This window comes from Lutra lutra, chromosome 17 (genome assembly GCF_902655055.1).
Source record: "Lutra lutra chromosome 17, mLutLut1.2, whole genome shotgun sequence".
In the NCBI taxonomy this organism is placed as follows: Eukaryota; Metazoa; Chordata; class Mammalia; order Carnivora; family Mustelidae; genus Lutra; species Lutra lutra.
Genome location: NC_062294.1, coordinates 41,457,068 through 41,474,646, shown reverse-complemented (window position 1 = coordinate 41,474,646; position 17,579 = coordinate 41,457,068). Strand labels below are relative to the sequence as shown.

At 57.6% G+C, this 17,579-nt stretch overlaps 3 long non-coding RNA genes across 5 annotated transcripts; 1 reads left to right on the top strand and 2 right to left on the bottom strand.

Annotated features, from left to right (window-relative positions):
- Positions 1-79: 79 nt before the first annotated feature.
- On the top strand, positions 80-5,767 carry LOC125089858 (uncharacterized). The gene is made up of 3 exons (XR_007124083.1): positions 80-246; positions 1,137-1,244; positions 5,211-5,767. It is a non-coding gene; the product is annotated as an uncharacterized LOC125089858 (long non-coding RNA).
- On the bottom strand, positions 474-4,284 carry LOC125089857 (uncharacterized). The gene is made up of 3 exons (XR_007124082.1): positions 4,218-4,284; positions 1,441-2,259; positions 474-620 (listed from the first exon to the last, which is right to left on the bottom strand). It is a non-coding gene; the product is annotated as an uncharacterized LOC125089857 (long non-coding RNA).
- Positions 4,377-15,171, bottom strand: LOC125089856 (uncharacterized). Of its 3 annotated transcripts, XR_007124080.1 has the most exons (6): positions 12,075-15,171; positions 11,741-11,950; positions 9,649-9,732; positions 8,749-8,875; positions 7,336-7,508; positions 4,377-5,343 (listed from the first exon to the last, which is right to left on the bottom strand). It is a non-coding gene; the product is annotated as an uncharacterized LOC125089856 (long non-coding RNA). The 3 variants fall into 3 exon arrangements; XR_007124079.1 differs by lacking the exons at positions 4,377-5,343; positions 7,336-7,508; positions 8,749-8,875; positions 9,649-9,732 and adding an exon at positions 10,814-11,460; XR_007124081.1 differs by lacking the exons at positions 4,377-5,343; positions 7,336-7,508; positions 8,749-8,875; positions 9,649-9,732 and adding an exon at positions 10,814-11,460 and having other exon boundaries at positions 13,363-15,171.
- Between the last annotated feature and the right edge of the window lie 2,408 nt (positions 15,172-17,579).

Here is a 17,579-nt window from a genome sequence, read left to right as displayed (position 1 = left end):
GGACTGCCCAGACCCGGCTCAGACAGGGTGGGGGAAGCATCTGGAGCAGGCTGGCCGCCAGGCTTGGCACAGCCGGGGCGATAACTTTGATTTTTACATTTTTTTAACGGTGAGAACAAGTCAGAAGAAGAGTCGTATTCCATGACCCGTGAAAATGATGTGAAATTTATAAATAAAGTTTTATTGGAACACTGCCACACCTGGTTATTTATAGACCATCTGGATGCTTGTGCCCCGAGATGGCAGGTGATGGTCACAACAGTGCCTGAGTGACAGAGAGCAGGGCGAAGAGCCCTCAGAGAACGGGGGTGAGGATTCCGGGAGTTTCAGGCTGTCGCTGGGTGAGGCAGCTGTCCTCTTCTAGCTCACTTGTGTCCTTCACTCCCATAAGTAGGAACTGAGCACTTTCTCTGTGCCAGGCAGGTGGCTGTCCCGATCCCCAGGACCTGCTCTCAAGGACCACACACGGGGTGGCGGGGGGGCGGTCATGGGGACTATTTTGGGGTGGAAGGAGCAGAGTTCATAGAGCACAGAGGAAGGACAGGAAACCCGAAGGGTATAGACACCTCCCCGGGAGGCGTGAAGACCCAGCGACATCTTAACATTTCAGTAGAAATGTGCTAGGAAGAAAGGAGCAGGGAAAAGCATTGTGGGTGAAGGGAACAGCTTTCGCAGAGATGAGAGCGACAGGCCTAGAACCGGTGAGCGTAGAGGGGAGCCAGATAATGGGGGGTTTTGGACGATCAGAGGTCACCCCTCATCACCAGCCCCACCTCACCCCAGCCTGGGTTTGGCTCCAGGCTGGCAATGGTGCCTGCCAAGGGAAGGATGCCAGGATCTGGCAGGTGAGGTGGGGCACTGAGGACATCCTTAGGATCTCACTCCTGGCGTCCTGCCCACTGCCAGGGTGTGTGTGTGGGGGGGGAACCACGGCAATGAGAGCAGACAGCTGGTGGGTGATCTGGGGGCTCAGCCCAGGAGCGTGGGGGCTGCTGGGGCAGGGGCCGCCTGGTCCTGCCCCCAGCCCAGGGGAGTCCAGGAACCAGGCAGGCTGCCACAGGAGGGGAGCTGGCAACAAAGGCCTATTCTTTGGAGTTTAAAAAAGTCTTAAGACCCGTCCAACTTTCTTTTGTTAGATGCTCCAGAATGATTCCCCTTTGGAGGCTGCTAGAGATACCCTCGCTGATAAGGGGCTGATTTGTGAAGACTTAATTATGGCCCCGAGCCCTCGCTGTAAACAATTGGTGAGTGTTTATTTGACTGCCTCCCCTCCCTGCTAATGGGGAGCACACACCAGGTGCCGAGTAGTGGGACTTGGTGACCCTGGATTCTGGGGTTCCCTGAGCTGTCTCCCCTGTGGGAGGAAGGCAGCCAGGCCCAGAGTCTGGCTGCCCAGCTTGGGATCCAGGCACCGCAGATCCCCGACAACTTGCTGTCCACCTGTAAGGGACAAGGATGGTCATCGGACATTAAAGGAGACGTCAGGCCCACAGCAAGTGGTCAGGAAATGCTGGATAGCAGTGCTGGGGAGGTGGCACTCTCCCGACCTTAACCATGGCCACAGCCCCTGGGAATAAGCATCTGGATCCTCGGGTCCATCCTGGGCCCACTGGGTGAGCGGTGAGGTGGCGTGAATTGAGGTTCTCAGCAGCCCTGCCCACGCGTGCCCCCATGCCCCATCCCCAGACCACCCAGAGGTGTCTAGGAGGTGCCCAGGCCTGCATGCAGCGGCTCTTTTTACTGGCCTTACGTCCCCTGGGGATCACGGTGGTTCCAAGGCGGCACGTTGGAAGACTGCCCTGTGTACCCTACATGGCACACGCCAGCATATCCTGCCTCCCACGCCCTGGGCCCCTGTGCAAGGCTGGGCCCCACACCCCACCTGAGGCACCCCTAAGGAGTCAGCGGGGTCAGGGAAGCCCCCTCCCTTGAGGGCGGGCTCAGGGGCTCTTCGAGACGCAGCTTACCTTCATTTAAGGGGCAAACTCTGCGCAGGGTGCTGGTTAGGAGGAGAGAGGCGGTGCCCTCTAGACACGCAGGAAAGCACGCTCACCCAGGGAGACCTGCACGCTCACACACACGTGCACGTTCCACAGGATCCCACACGCTCACTGGGGCACGCACGCACCCAAGCACTCCCCAGGCCTGGCCGCCCTGCAGCTCTGTTCCCGGTGGGGCCATGCTGCATCCACACCCACAAGGCCAATGCCTTGCTGCCCACGAGCAGCTCTGTCAAGTTCTAGTCAAGTTCTAGTACGCCTGAGAGGAAGCAGGAAGACAGGGAGAGCGAGAGATCCTCCTGGCCCTCCATCTGAGGCAGGAAGGGGACACGGGGGCTGCTCGAGGTCAGTCCAGCAGGACCCAGCCCACCTTGGCCCTGAGCAGCACTCACGCCGGAAGCTGCATCCAAAGAACCAGCAAAGTTTGTTCAGGGAGACCTGTGGGAGGGGCCAGCTCACACCTCCATGGGCCCACCACATCCGGGGATACAGAGCCCCTCTCTCCCTCTCTCTCCAGCTGGCTGTTGGGCTGGGGTGACCAGCCCCCCACTGGGCCTCCAACTGAGACCAGCAAGCCATTTTGAACCATGATGAGAAGAGGAAGTTCCTGTGGCCCCAAAACAGAAACAGGAAGCTGGGAGGGGGTATATGGATAGGGAACGGGAAGGGGGACATGAGTACCCAGCAGATGTACCCAGAGCACCCTAGGCTGCCTGGGCCCAGCCTGCCCAGCCGTTTCTGGGCATCTCTGCCTGACCCCCGAACGGTCATCCTCGTCCATGCGTAGTTTCATCCCCCTTAAGGGCAGACTCATAGAGGCTTTCTCAGACGCTGGCTAATTGTCCACCTCCCTGTGTTCGACTGTCCACATGCATCTGGTTCTGCTGAGGGGGCTCCGTGTCACCGCTAGAAACTTCCCGTCCACCCAAGTATGTGTCTCTGGCCCCACACCTCTCCCTGGCCCCTGAATGTTGCCTGGAGGACTCCCATCCTGCAGGGCCAGCCCGACTCTCCTCCACCCACCACGTCTGTGTGATCACCAGACCACTCCCCTGACGGAGCACGCGACTGTCTGTCTCCCTGGCCATGAGTCGGGTGACTCTGAACCCTGGCTCTGTTTTCCCAGCAGCCCCGTCCCCAGCTCCGCCCTCGCTAGGTAACTGCACACAGGACTGTCCCAGCGCCCTCAGCAAAGGCAGGAAGCTGGGGCTCTGTCCCACTGCCTCACCCTACCCCCTGGAGCGGGAATGTCCCCCCTCTGCTATGTAGGGTGGGAAACGGAGGGTCTGAGGAACACGCAGGACCCCCGCCCACCAAACCCGACCAGAGAGATGGCGGGTGAGGATCTCACCAGCCAGGCCAGAGCGGGTGGGTGTATGGAAGGCAAGAAAGCAGGGCTCACCCCGGGAGGACATAGCATGCTGTTCCTCCCAGGTCTGGAGGCTCCTGCAGGATGACTCTGGGGTGAGTGGGCGGGGGCCGGAGCCAAGGGGCCAAAGAGACAGATGTCACCAATTTCAGTTCTGCCCCAGCTGGCCTGAGGGTGCTTGGGACTTCCCAGGGTGGAAGGACAAGCTGGGGGGCCAGGCCACGCGGAGGCAGGGCTGGGCTTAGAGGACCCCTTCCCCAGCCCAGCTGGGTGCTATCTGTGGGAGAGGCATCGGAAGTTCTAGGGATCCGTGGTGGGTGGGTATGTCCCCCTCCGGTCCCTCCTCTTTCCCTGAACCCCCACAGTAAGTCCCTCTAAGTACCACAGCTAGTCAGTTCCAGCCCAAGAGTATGGCAGTAGAAGAAGTTTTTGGCCTTTTTGTCCCCACAAAGGAAGGCTTTAAGGGGACAGCTGCCCCAGGGGCATCTGAGAAACATTTCCAGAATGGGAATGAGAGGGGCCAAGTAGATACCTCATCGGATGCCACAGCCTAAGGCAGAAACCCCAAGAACCCCTCCAAATGTCTCATCTTCGAGCTCCTTGAGCTCATCCCCCAGAGAAGGAAAGCGGGGAGCAGGTGGGGTGGGCGGGTGAAGGCCCTCACCTCCGCCTCGGCCCTCCCCTCTGGACCCGGCAGAGGCGGGGGGTCAGCACCGGAGCCAGCGGGGAACCGGGCCCCCGGGCGGGGAGCGCATCTGACTGGACCATGTTCTTGGGAGATCAGTTGTGAAACTTGCTTCAAACCCCCAAACCACAAAAACGGCCGATTTTCCCAGCCCTGTTCTCACGTTTCTCAGATCAGCAGAGGAGTCTTCAGCATTTCCATCCAAGAGACGCCAGGCCAGCCACTAGGCCTTGTGGGGGGATGAGAAAATGGTGTGAGGAGACTTGAGCCCCGTGGAAACCCCTCCCGCATTCACGGGGACCCCACGGTCCTCACCAATGTGTGTGTAAACGTGGGGTCCGGGAAAAGGGCGAGGCCTGGGCCTGATCATGAAAGCTGGAACTCAAGACTGAGGGACCCTAGAAGACACTAGGACTGCCTTGGAAGGAATACTTGAGAGCACCTTCTGCAGGGGAAGACGGTACAGGGCTGGTGGACGGTCAGAAGCCAGGGAACTGGGCAGATGCCCTTCCGTTTCCAGAAGGGTCACAGAGCCGTCCCCCATGCCCGGTGGACAGCGGGCACATTGGGCCCCAGTTCTCTTTGTTCAGGGGCCGGTGAGAGCAGATAAGCAGCCTCTCACCAAGCAAGCATGAATCAGGGGACCCCCAGAGATGAACAGAAACCTGAGGAGGGACTCACCACTTTTCTCAGCTTGGGGGTAATGACGGTAAAAAGCATCTTAGAAAATGAAAAGCTGTTGGTAGGTTCAGGGGATGAAAAGCTGTCTTGAAGCTTCCGAGCCCTATTCCTGCTGCCAGAAGTACAGGCCACCTCGTCTGGCTTTTCCAACCAGACGCCCGTCCACCTGCCCTCAACTGGAGCCAGGGGAGGCCCCTCCACGTTCCACCTGGGGGCCCTGCCCCACCGCCCTCCTGCCTCCCGTCCTCACCAGCCACTCTGCCTGAGGGCCTGTCCTCTGCAGAGACCACCGTCCCTCTCCCAGGCCTGGCTCTTCACCCTCGTTGGCTGCCTGTGTCCAGCTGGAACCTCGTGGGGCTGGGACAGAAACCCTGACTCATGTTCACTTCGGCGCTGAGGCTGCTGGGAAAACGGCCAGCATCGGCTCTGTGCGCGCTCGCCTGATCCTTCCCCTGAGCTGTCGCGTTTCTTTCAGATGCTATCCAAGAGGTGCTTGATGCTGCTGCACTTGGTGGACCTGGGTCCTGGGACTAGTTCTCCGAGACCAAGGCCACGGAAGCCGAGTCCGGGAAGCCGGCACTGACATAGATCCTACCTGAGGGGCAGGGCTGGGGGCCCACCAACTGAGGTGCGTGGAGCGCCCGGAAGATAGCAGGAGTGCGTGCGTGCGTGCATGTGTGTGTGCGCGAGTGCATGTGCATGTGCGTGTGTGTCCTCCTGTCTGTGCGTCCACCTGAGCGTCTACTTGGGAGTGTCTGCACATGGTCTGCAGATGGGTTTGTGTGTCTCCGTGTGCACACCTGGTGTCCATGTCTCTGGGTGTGTTTGTACATCTGTCCACACCTCTGTCCAGCGTGGCCAGGTCCAGCCCAGATACTGGACAGGCGGGGGAGGCTGTGATCTCGGCCTCATTGTCTATGGTCTGGAGGGAGATGGCCAGTAAGGAGTCCCTCCCGGAAAAGCTTAGTCTCTGCGGGGAAGGAAACCCCATGCTGTGAGGGCAGAGTGTGAGGGGCCAGGGCCCGGAGACAAGGGACCTGATGGGGACTCTTTTTTTTTTTTTTTAAGATTTTTATTTATTTATTTGACAGACAGAGATCACAAGTAGGCAGAGAGGCAGGCAGAGAGAGAGGAGGAAGCAGGCTCCCCGCTAAGCAGAGAGCCTGATGCGGGGTTTGATCCCAGGACTCTGGGATCATGACCCGAGCCGAAGGCAGAGGCTTTAAACCACTGAGCCACCCAGGCGCCACTGATGGGGACTCTTGATGCTCTGAGGGGGTGACATGAAAGCTGGGTGAGCAGAGGTGTGTGTGTGTCAGCCAGGTGGGAGGCGGAAGAAAGTTTTCCAGGCAGAGGGAAGAGCACGTGTTGAAGCTGGAGCACTAAGGGGTAGTAAGGAGACCTCAGCTGTGGAACCATGACAGTTGAGGGGCAGAGGGGCGGTGGCAGGGGTGGGACAGAGTGGGGGCCAGAGCTAACACCTGGAGGCCACAGTGACAACGGTGGGCTGATCCTGAGGCCCTCCGGACGGCTTGGATAGGAAAGTGGCCAGTCCCGTGGCTGTTTGACAGGGCCCCTCAGTCTGCTCAGGGAACAGGGCCGCAGGGTGCCTGGGATGAGGACTGAGCAGAGCAGTCACCCAGGGAGGAGTGAAGGCAACCAGGGCCCAGGGATGGGCTTGCAAAGGCAAGACAAGGATGAGGTGTGAGGCTCGATGATGGGTGAGATATGTGAGCGTCCCAGAGGCTCCCCTGTGTGTGCACGCCTGTGAGTGTGCACAGGCCTGCAGAGGGCTGAGGGCCAGGCCCTCTCCAGCCTCATGCCCGTGTCCCCACAGCCTTGCAGCGGACATGACAGTGACGGTAAGAAGGGCCCGGTGTTGCAACTGCATTTCCTCTCGAACCCAGGGCCACCCGAGATTAGCTTAGAGCCCTGTGTGCACCGGGCGATAACACCCCCACTCCCCCGTTTCCTAATCTCTGATTCATTTCCAACTGATAACAGGATGAGGGCCGGTGGGCAACTAAGAAATGCCCCAGTGGGGTCCCCCCAAGCTTGGGGGGGGACGGGGCGGGGGGGTTGCCAGGGGGCTCTGGACAACAGAGACAGGAAGATCAGGGACAGGGTGAGCATGGGGGGGAGACAGGGCAGGGGGACAGGGAGACAGACACAGACTCAGAAGAGCCGGGGTCAGGGTAGGGTGATGAGGAAGAGAGATAAGGAGGGAGAGAAACATGGACAGCAACAGCCAGCCAGACAGATGTATAAATATAGACAGAAAGGAGATGGGGGTCCTGGGGTTGGAGGAACTTAGTGAAAAGAAAGAAAAACAGAGAGACAGAGAAAGAGAGAAGAGGTGACCCAAGGTCAAGAGAGATGAGGAGAGTAAAAGGAGGGGGCAGAGATAGAACGTGGGGGTGGGGGTGTGGCGAGCCGAGCTGACCTGGCCCTCCCTGAGCACAGCCCAGGTCTGAGCACAGAGGGGAGGGCAGGGTGCTGGTCCTGCTGACTTGACCCTGCCAGGCACAGGCCCCCAGTGGGACCTGGGAGGCAGGAGCAGCAGCTCCATCCCCTACACCCCACCCCACACCCACCCTCACCTTCCAGGGAGCCCGGTCCCCTGAGACCCTCAGGAAGAGAGGAGAAGCATCCTGGGGACTTGATAGAGCCAGGCTCCCGTCCACAGGGTTCAACCAGAGCAAAAGGGACAGGGTAGCCCCCACACCCAGGGTTTCTTTGTATCCCGATGGGGTCTGGTGGGGCCAGGGTGAGTCTGCAAAGTCAAGGTGGGGTGGACCGAACTCAACCCAGAGGAAGACAGCAGGGACTAGCAAGCAGGGGGCCAGCAGCCCTCCTGGCTGAACCTGGAAGGAAGCCAGTCGCCCCTCTGTTACCCTCCTGGACCAGGCACTCCTCTGGGCTCAGCACCTGGGCTCATGCTCTGCGGTGCTCAGAGGAAGGAAGGTGGGCGGCGGGGGCTGTGGAGTCCCGGCCACCTCCCTCGCAACTCAGGCTCTGCTCTAGTCCTCTCCCAACAGGGGACTGAAGGTACAGACAGCTGCCCGCTCTCAGGGGCACGAGGGGCACAGAGCAGGCTATGGGGCTCAGGCCTTCCTTCTGGGAAGGATGGGGTCCCCCAGAGCAGCCAGATCAGGGGCAGAAGCCTCCCCAGAGCAGAAGTGGCCATGGGCCTCCCCTCGGCGTCTAGGGGCAGGCAGAAAAAGGTGTGTGAACAGGACAGGCAGCGTCTAGAGATCATGAGAGGCAGGGAGCAAATACCCAAGCTCTGGTGGGCAGAAAGGAGCTCCAGGAGCCTCCCCGACAGGGGCACCCGTGGTCCCATGGGGTTTCAGGGAGTCCCTCAATCCCCAGGGCCCCCAGCCCGGGCTGTGAAGGACAGCAGGAGAAGTGCCCCGCCCGGGTCCTCCTGGCCTGCGGACCAGGGAGGGCTAGCCTCGCCTCCTGCCTGGGGTAGGCCAGCCACCCCTCTGATTTGCCGTGCCCGCCCTGATGCCCTGACTGCCAGCGACCACAGGAAGCGCTGCCCCAGCGCAGCACTTCCCTTTTCTGAAATCTGTCCCCAGCAGCCTGGTGGCCAGGGAAGGCAGACTTCCCGCTGCCCCCACCCCTGGGCTCTTCCCACCAGTCACAAGTGGTTTGTTCCTGAGTTTCCCTGGGCAGAGGTGACCTTCTTGCCTCAACCACAGATCAGTTATTTATCAGAACAGGAAAGATGGCACCAGAGATATATCGTCCCCCAACCCAGGAGGGCCTGGTCTGCTCCAACGACCGCATGCCTGCTCCCCACATCACACAGGGCCTGGTCCCCACATCACACAAGGAAGTGTGCCCAGCGCGTGCAGGCCGCCCAGGGGAGGGAGCCGAGCAGGAGGGCTCCTGGGCAGGTGGGGCAGAGTGTGTGACTGAACCTAGCCCCAGGCCCAAGGAGGCTCTGAGTGTGAGCTGGGAGCAGTGTGGGCCTGTGGTGTCCTTCCAGGTCCCATAAAACTCACCCCTCCACAGACGTGCTCTCGGCCCACGGCAGGTCCTAGGGCTCCTCTGTCCTCCCCCAGCGGGGAACACCTTGGGTCCCGGGTGTCAGGCTGTTCTTCTGCCCATAGCAAACATAGGGCTCATCCCCTGAGGATTCAGAACCCACTTGTGAGTGGGTTCCAGTAGCAGTCCTACTCTCGTTCTAGGCTGGGTCATGCTTCGGTATGGTTAGGGTTGTTCTCAGCTTTAGAGAATCTTTAGCAGCGACCCTGGGCTCTGTTCACTAAATGGCAGGAACGTTCCCCTTCCTCCACCATCATCACCAGTCACAACGACCAAAACTGCCTTCAGACATTGCCAAATATTCCCTGGGAGGACAACGTCCCACGTCAAGAACCACTGATCTAGGTACAACGGAAGGCCCCCAGCTGCTGAGGCTAGAAAGTGTCAGGGCTCTTAGAGTTTTGTGCTCGAAGGTCATGGTCTGAAGGGATGGTAACTGGTCAGAGTCTGGGGATCTTGGAAGCAGGAGGGTGTGTCTGAGGAATCTGTGTTTCGGGGCTCCCTCTGGGATTCTGGGCATAACTGCATCACAGAAAGGGGGGCCAGAGAGGGGAGCCCCTGGGACTGGAAGGGAGATGGTGAAGCTGGGAGGTTTCCTTGAAGGGGAGGTAAGATGTGCTACTGGAGGGTATGAATTGAGTCACCTTAGCCCCATGGAGGCAATCATTTTTGATATAGGACAGAAAGAGTGGGAAAGACTTTAGAATCAGGGTAGGTGTCCTGGATTCCCCAAAGTGGCGAGCTGGAAAAAAGCCTTCCAGAAAGCCCAGGGCTGAAAAGACTGTCCCATGCAAAGGGGACTTGCAAAGCTGGCCCAAGAAAGTGCAATGAAGCCTTCCATCCGAAAAAGTCATCACCTTTGAGAAATCAAAACCCTAGCCAGAGCCATGAAGAAATGTGGGATTCAAATGACGTAATCCAAGCCTTTTAGAACCCCAAATCTAGAAAATAACATAAAAATAGATATAAGACCATGAAAGAAACTTACTTCCACCGACTTTGTATGGGTACTTACACAGCCCAGGACAATGACCACAGCGGGGAGGGGAGAATCCTGATAAAGATGAGCTCACAATAAAAAGAAGTCACGAATGACCCCAAAAAGCAAATCACTATGTCAGCAGGAGATCTTAGATCTAAAGATATTAGTGCAATTTGAAAAAGATGACATAATACATAAATTTTAAATTATCCAGGAGATAGAAGAGGGAGTAGGAAACATAATGAAAATATTATCTAAAAATAAAAGGCAGTTAGATTACTAAGGAAATGAAATAGTCATGAAAGCGTAAAGTAAAAATTCAGGAGACAGATTCATCACAAACTAATGGTGGGCAACTGGACAACACGTTTGAGGAAATTTTGTGAAATGCAGCACAGAGACATAAAAACAAAGGAAAATGAGACTGTAAGGATCTTTGAGGAAAAAGTCAAGTGGTCCAAAGAAGTTCAATACATATAATAAGAATTCCAGAGGTGAAAACAGGAAAAATTCAAGATGTGATGACTGAGAAATTTCCAGAACTAAGGAATGAGTCTTTACATGGGACCTTAAGAAGGAGAAATAAAAATAAACTCATAGCAGAGTAAAACTACAGAATACTAAAAACAAAAAGACAATCTTAAAAGCACGGGCCATACCGCAGATATATTGCAGTATATTGCAATAAAGCAAGTCAAATGACATTTTTTGGTTTCCCAATGCATAGAGAAATATGTTTACACTATGCTGCAGCCTGTTAAGCATGCAATAGTATTATGCCTTTCAAAATGCACATATCTTATTTTTTAAATTTTATTTATTTGACAGAGAGAGAGAGAGAGACATTGAGAGAGGCCACAGCTGGGAGAGTGGGAGAGGGAGAACCAGGCCTCCCGTGGATCAGGGGTCCCAATGCAGGGTTGCATCCCAGGACCCTGGGATCATGATCTGAGCTGAAGGCAGATGCTTAACAACTGAACCCCGCAGGTGTCCCCAAAATGTATATATCTTAATTAAGAAAATAGTTTTTTGCTAAAAAATGTGTACTATCATCTGAGCTTTCAGCACATCGTAATCACGGGTCACTGTAACAAACATAATAATAAAGTTTGGAACATTGTAAAAATCACCCAAGTGTGACCCAAAGATTAAAAAGTGAGCAAATGCTTGGAAAAATGGCACAGACAGGCTTGCTCAACACGGTGTTGCCACAAACCTTCAATTTATTTTTTTTAAATGGTATCTCCACAGTGCAGGAGAGTGAAGCATAATAAAATGAGGTAGGCTTGTGAATGAGGAGGAAATGAGGGATTGTGCCAAAGGAACGACATCTAGACTGACAACAGACTTCTCCTCCACAGCAATGGGATGCCAGCGAAGTAGAGACCATCTTCCAGGTGTTCAGGGAAGTAACTCTCCACAAAGAACCCTCTATTCCACTAAACTAGAATGGCATAAATAATCGGGTACAAAGAAGTGGGCTTGAGGCACAATCTGGGGTGAGAAGTTTCTGTTCATTAGGTCGGGAGTAGGACTGATGGTCTTCAAACCAGGTTGTGGGTGGCGGTGCAGAGTGGGAAACGTGGGCTAATCCGGTTTTTTGGAGGGTGGCTTCACTTTCCTTAGGTCAGATACTGAGATCTAGTCCAGAGAAGGACAACATCAAGTGGCGAGAGAAGCCCAGGATCTGGCAAGATCAGGAGGGTAGGGTCAAAACTACAAGTGACCCTTTTTACCCTGGAGCCATACTGGCTTCCAGGGAGAGCCACATCTTCCCTCATCTCCATGTGACCCATTCCTTAGACTCCACTTAGATGTTACCTTCTTTGCCGTGTTTTCCCCAACCCTTCACCAGACACACCTTCTCTCCCTGTGAACTCCCCTATGAACTGTCTTAGATAATAATATCTGGACTTCTATGTTCTCTTTCCCTATGAGACACCCACCCGGGATCTGTGGAAACTCACCTGTACACCCCACACAAACTCCTCTGGCTCACCTTCCCTGGTGGACAGGCAGGAAGTGTGCACACTTCAGCCACACTCCAGCTGCCTTTGGTCCGAGGAAGGCTTCCGTGGAGCCAGAGAACCAGAATGCCTGCCACTGCCCAGGGAGTGCTCTGAGAAGCTCCCATCTCAGTGCCTGAGACACGGGGTCAAGGGGTCCTCTGGGTTGCCCTGGAGAACGGAGAGTAAAGGGTCAGCAGCCCATTATGGCCTAGGCCAGCTGTCATCATTTCCTATTGTCCCCAGCCTGTCCTTGGGGAAGATGTGGGGAGGAAGTCCCAGTCCTACAACATACCAATTCTTGGATGCAGAAACTGTCCATTCACTGCAAGGTCCAGCACACCTTTTCTGACTGTAGCTGGAAGTGGCAACATAGGCCTATGGACTGACACCCAATCCACTTAGATCTGGGGACTCAGATGACTCAGGTCATCTAGTTGGTGTGGCCTATATCTTGGAACCACTGTTACCTGGCTCCTGTCTGTTCTTGAGACACTCCAAATCTATTCCTGCCACAGGGCTTTTGCACTGGCTATTCCCTCTCCTGGTACACACTTCCCCCTTATATGGACTTGGTTGGCTCCTTCCAAGATTCGAGTCTTGGCTCAAGTTATCACCTCTCAGGACTGGGCCTCACCCTCCTTACAATTGGTTCCTTGGCTAAAACAGTCCTAAGTTCAAGTCCTTAAACTGCCAGTGATTGGCTGTGGGACCTTGAGCAGAGCTCTGGGCCTTGGCTTCCTCATCTGTAACCTAGGCCTCCCTGGCAGGGATCCTAGGGAGATTAATTGGAACAAAGAGCAGATGCCTTCAGCAGAATTAAGTTCCTAAGGGTGCCCCATAAGAGGGGAGGGTCAGGAGGCAGCTGCAGATTGACAGGGCCCCTGGGGCTGGAATGGGCTTTGGCGGGGTGGTGGGGGGGTAGTCCAGCTAGGAACGTAGGGTTCCCAGCAGCCGTTGGCGGGTGACTCAGGCCCTCCAGGAGCAGCCACCCCCACACCCGGGAAGAAGGGCCAGCAGCACCCGCCTGGCACCGGAGATCACTTCCTGTTTTCATCCCATCCCGGCTGTGTGGACAGGCTGACCTCCATAAGGGCCAGAGCTCGGGGTCTGCAGCTGACCAGAAAGGGGACCGGGGGCCTATCAGATCCAGGCATGGGGGCTTCCTAAGAGAAGGGGCCCCTCGCCTTCAGCACCCCATGGGGCTGTGTCCACTCCTAGATCCTGTACCTGGCAGGGGGCTCCCCTCAGGAACCCTGAAGACCTTTCTATCTTTGTGTGTCCAGCTCCTTACTCTAGAGACCCAGGAGCTGCTACCACTGCCATCATTGGCCCCCTGCTCTGCCAGGAGGGCGGGGAGGGCGCCCCGAGAAACACTGCATCAGCTGAAGCCCAGCATCTGCTCCTCCTTTTGCAAGTCTGGGCCCCAGGCAAGGAGGGGATAGCAGGCTTGATGCTGCAGAATCCCACGGCCCGCCACGCCTGACCTCTGGGAAGACCCCTGCGGACTGATGAAACCCAGCTCCTCCTGGGACTCAGCCCACACCAGGCCCCACCTACCTTTAGCACCCCCGGCCCTTCACCTCATTCACATATGGCCCTGGAGGCATTCACGTTGTAAAGGAGCCTTGGGTAATTTGCAACAGAAGAATCTGGCTCCGGTGGTGGAATGTCTGGCAGAGGGAGTGGGCCAGAGGTCTCTGGGGCCCTGCTCTCCAAGAGGGACCTCTGTCTCCACCAGCTCAGGCTGGCCTGGCCATGGGGTCTGGGAAGGGCCCTCTTCCTGTCCTGGAAGCAGATGGTGGGTCTTTGCCCAGGCCCCTCGTTCTGTGCCCAAGATGTGGGGACTCCTCCCACAGGGGACTCCTGTGTTCCAAGCCGGGTCAGCAGGGCGGTGGCTCGGGAGACCACCTCAGATCAGCTATGACAAAGTACGTGGGGAGTCAAAGACAGGGACTTTTTTGTGCCCACCTGCCCCCTAGCGGAGTGGAGAGAGTTATTTAGCCCTGGAGGAGGCAAGAGGTCCCTCAAGGCAGTCCCAAGGAGGTGACAGCCCCCACCCTGAAGGATGCAGGGGATCCTTCATCCCTCGTCCCAGGCCTCAGCACCCAGCTGCCCACCCCCAAAGTATGCCCTAAGCCTGTAACCACCCCATCCCCATGCCGCCAGACGTCCTTCCTAGAAGCACCCACTTCCCCTCGAATTTCTCCCGTTAAGCATTCGGCTGAGGACACCCTGTCCTCCCTGAGCTCCAGGTTCTGCCAAGTGAAGGCTGAGGAACCTCTGGGACAGGGGAAGGCCTGTGGAGCCCCAGGGCTCCCGCCGGGGGACTGGGCCGCTCTGAGTCTGCGTGACGGACGTGGGCCGTCAGAGCTCCGTCCGTGTGCGTCTGCGGGCCAGGCCAGTGTGTGGTGTGTCCGTCGGTGTTTGGTGTGTGTGTCTGAGTGTGATGTGTGTGTCAATGATGTGTGTGTCAGTGTGTGGTGTGTGTCAGTGTGCTGTGTGTGGTATGTAGGGTGTGTGTGTGCGTGTGTGTGCGCGCGCCGTCTGTGTGCATAAGGCAGACCATGGGGTTGACCCCCTGGGCTGGGTGTCTTGTGCCAACACCGGGACTCTGCAGGGAGCACCAGGGGCCCCGGGGGTGCTCGTTAGAAGGAGGAAGAGCTGAGGTTCCCCCGTGTGGCTGCCGAGCACCCCCCGCCGGCCTCACGTCCTCACAGGGGGTGCAGGGCATGACAGGCACACCTCAGGGGCCGGGGCTCTGGCACTGTTCGCACCCCAGTCTTCTTCTGTCCACATGTCCAAAACCCCAGGGGCCCAGCGAGCCACACGTGTCACCTCTGCAGCCCAGACAGGGTCCTGGGCGCCGAGCAGGGAGAAGAGCGCGGCTCACGCCCACGCCCCAGCCCGTGACCCTCCGCCCTTGTGGCTCCGTCTGCTCTTCCTACGCAGGGGCCTGCGACTCCCAGCCTCGGGTTCGAGCCCAGCTCCGTCCCCGGGGAATCTGTCATCCTTCCTCCGAGGCTGTGGTTCCCTGGGCCTGGGTGGGGTCACCAGGCACCAGGCTTAGCCCAAGGCGGGCAAGGAGGCCTGGCTCAGCACAGGGAACTCGACTGTTGTTTTCCTGACCTGAGTCCAGCCCCCCAGGCTGTTCCCGCCTGCCTGGCCCAGGTCCCAAGTACAGAAGAAAGTAGGCCCCCAGACAGCACAGAAAACTGCCTGGGGTGGGACGGGAGTGACAGCAGGATGGCCAAAGGCCTCAGAAGGTTGTGCTGGGAGGAGGGCGGGGGACGCCTGAGTGGCTCAGTGGGTTAAACTTCTGCCTTTGGCTTGGGTCATGGTCTCAGGGTCCTGGGATCGAGCCCCACGTCGGGCTCTCTGTTTGGTGGGGAACCTGCTTCCCCCTCTCCCTCTGCCTGCCTCTCTGCCTACTTGTGATCTCTCTCCCTCTCTCTCTCTCTCTCTCTCTGTGTGTGTGTGTGTGTGTGTGTGTGTGTGTGTGTGTGTGTGTTAAATAAATAAATAAATAAATCTTAAAAAAAAAAAAAAAGGAAGAAGAAGGCTGTGCTAGGACCTTCTGGATGCCCCAACCCCACCCACTGACCTCAGGGTCTGCTGCCCACACACCCATCCAGCCTGTGCCAACATGACCAGTCTTCTGCCTCAGGCCTGGTCATCCCTCCTGGCTCCTGAGCAAGGCCCAGGGTCCCTGCAGGGGGTCAGAATCCACCCTCTCCACCCCGGGGCACCTGCTGGAGGTCAAAGGGGAGGCAGAAGGAGTCGGGGGAGAAGAGAAGACTCCATGACCCTGGGGTCAGGCACACCTGAGCCCACTTCCTGGCTATTCTCCTACATGCCTCTCTGTCCCTCCTGCAGATGCAATAGACCCAGGCCAGAGGGCTGCTGGGCCCCATGGCTCTCAGAACACCTAAATGGGGTACGGGGTCTCCTCTTAGAAGCAGGAGCCCTTAGAAACAGGGAGACACTCCAGGTACCAAGGAAGGCCCCCAGGTAAGGATGACATGGTGTGTGACCGGCCCGTCCTATTGTCCTGGCCAGATCCTCTAGGACCAGAGTCTTAGGACACTGGTGTCTGCCTAGGAGCCCAGGACCCCCCACTCTGCCTTCCAGGGTGGTTCAGAGGATTTCAGTGGGATGACGGGTTGTAGCAGGCTGGAAGGACAGGCCGGAGAGCCCAGAGCAATGATCTTCCGGCTGAGCTAAAGGGGTGGGGCTCCTTTGGGGGCCTCTGCACAGCCCCTTCCTCTTTCTTGGTTCAGGGCCGCTGAGACCATGACTGGTCAGGGGGACTGGCTGTAGGGAGGGAGCCCATGGGATAGGAGGCAGGGTCCCTCCCACCCCCCCAGACGCTTATGGGCTTGTGCCCTGGCTATGGGGCCATGCCTGGGTACATACTCCCTAGCCTGGGGGTTCATCTCAGCCAGGACTGTGCTAAGGGGAGGACTTCTGAGCCTCAGGCCTGTGGCCTGGAGCAGAGTAGTTTGTGGGGGGTAAGGAGGGACACCTTTGTCAGCCTCAGATAGGCGATAGGAACCCCAGAGTCCCTTCTCTGTCCTCCCAAGGCCCCCGGGGCCCCAGAAAGGACCCAGAAGGGACCCAAAACCCTTCATGAACAGCCTTCGGCTGTTTGGTACATTCGCTCCAGGGCCCAGCCCATTCCCCTGCCAGGGAGGCCCCAGGCGCAGCCGCTGACTCCGGCCCTGAGTGTGGTGTGAAGAGAAGAGACTGGGCCTTGGAGGCTGACAGCCTCACTCCCTTCCCCTCACAGCCTGTGCTGCCGCTGAGGGTCACCTCACCTCAGCCACCCCAGAGACCGGGGCAAGGATTGGTGGAAAGACAGATGGGTTCAGGGGTCACAGTGTGTGGCCAGGTCAGAGGTCAAAGATTTGCTGACAGCAGGCTCAGAGGTATTGATTCTATGGGGGAGGTGACCGAGTTCTACCAAGGGTTGTGGGCACGGGCTGGTGTCAGCGAGCTGGACACAGCAGAGCCCAGAGCAGGCCCCTCGGGATGAGGGCCCGAGGGCTACAGAGCACCCCTCTCATGGCTCTAGGTCCCTCGACACACAGGGGCTCAGGGGTTACACCACTGGGGATGTCAGTTATCACTCTTGGGCTGATGGCCAAGCATTCCTGGTCCTGTGTGGCCAGGGTACAAAAGGGACCAGAAGGTCTTGTGCCTCAGCCCCCAAAGCCCTCAGAGGTTTGAGGTGACCGTCACTAAGGCAGCTTACCCTTGGACAGGACAGCAGGCTGAGGGCTGGACTGACTTCCTGGGGGGAGGGGGTGACAGCTGTAGGGACCCTCAGAGCCTCCTCCATCTTCCCTGCCCCAGGGAATGGGCCTGGTTGCTTCCAACACGACAGCACCTCCAGAGTCAGGCAACCCCCACCCCACCTCAGGCCCCACGCCCCGCTCACTTCCACGGGAGGCAGGCGCAATCTCAGAACCCTTCCACTACAGAGAGATGTCCCTGAGGTGGCCAGACACTCCAGGGGCCCCTTCCTCCTCCCACAAACATCCAGCCACAGGCCAGGCTGGGACAAGGCTGGCCTGGAGGGGAGGAGCTGCTGTCACTTGGAGGGAGAAAAGACACCTCCCCCAATGGAACTCACCCCAAAGGTGTGCTCCTCCGTCCCCGCCTGGGGAAAGGGTGGGGAGCGGGTGACCGGGCACCAGAGCGTGTGGAGTGTGTGTTCTGTGTGTGTGTGTGTTTATAGGCACCAAGGACACGTGTGAACACGTGGTTGTGTGCACATGTGAGCTGTGTGATTCTGCGC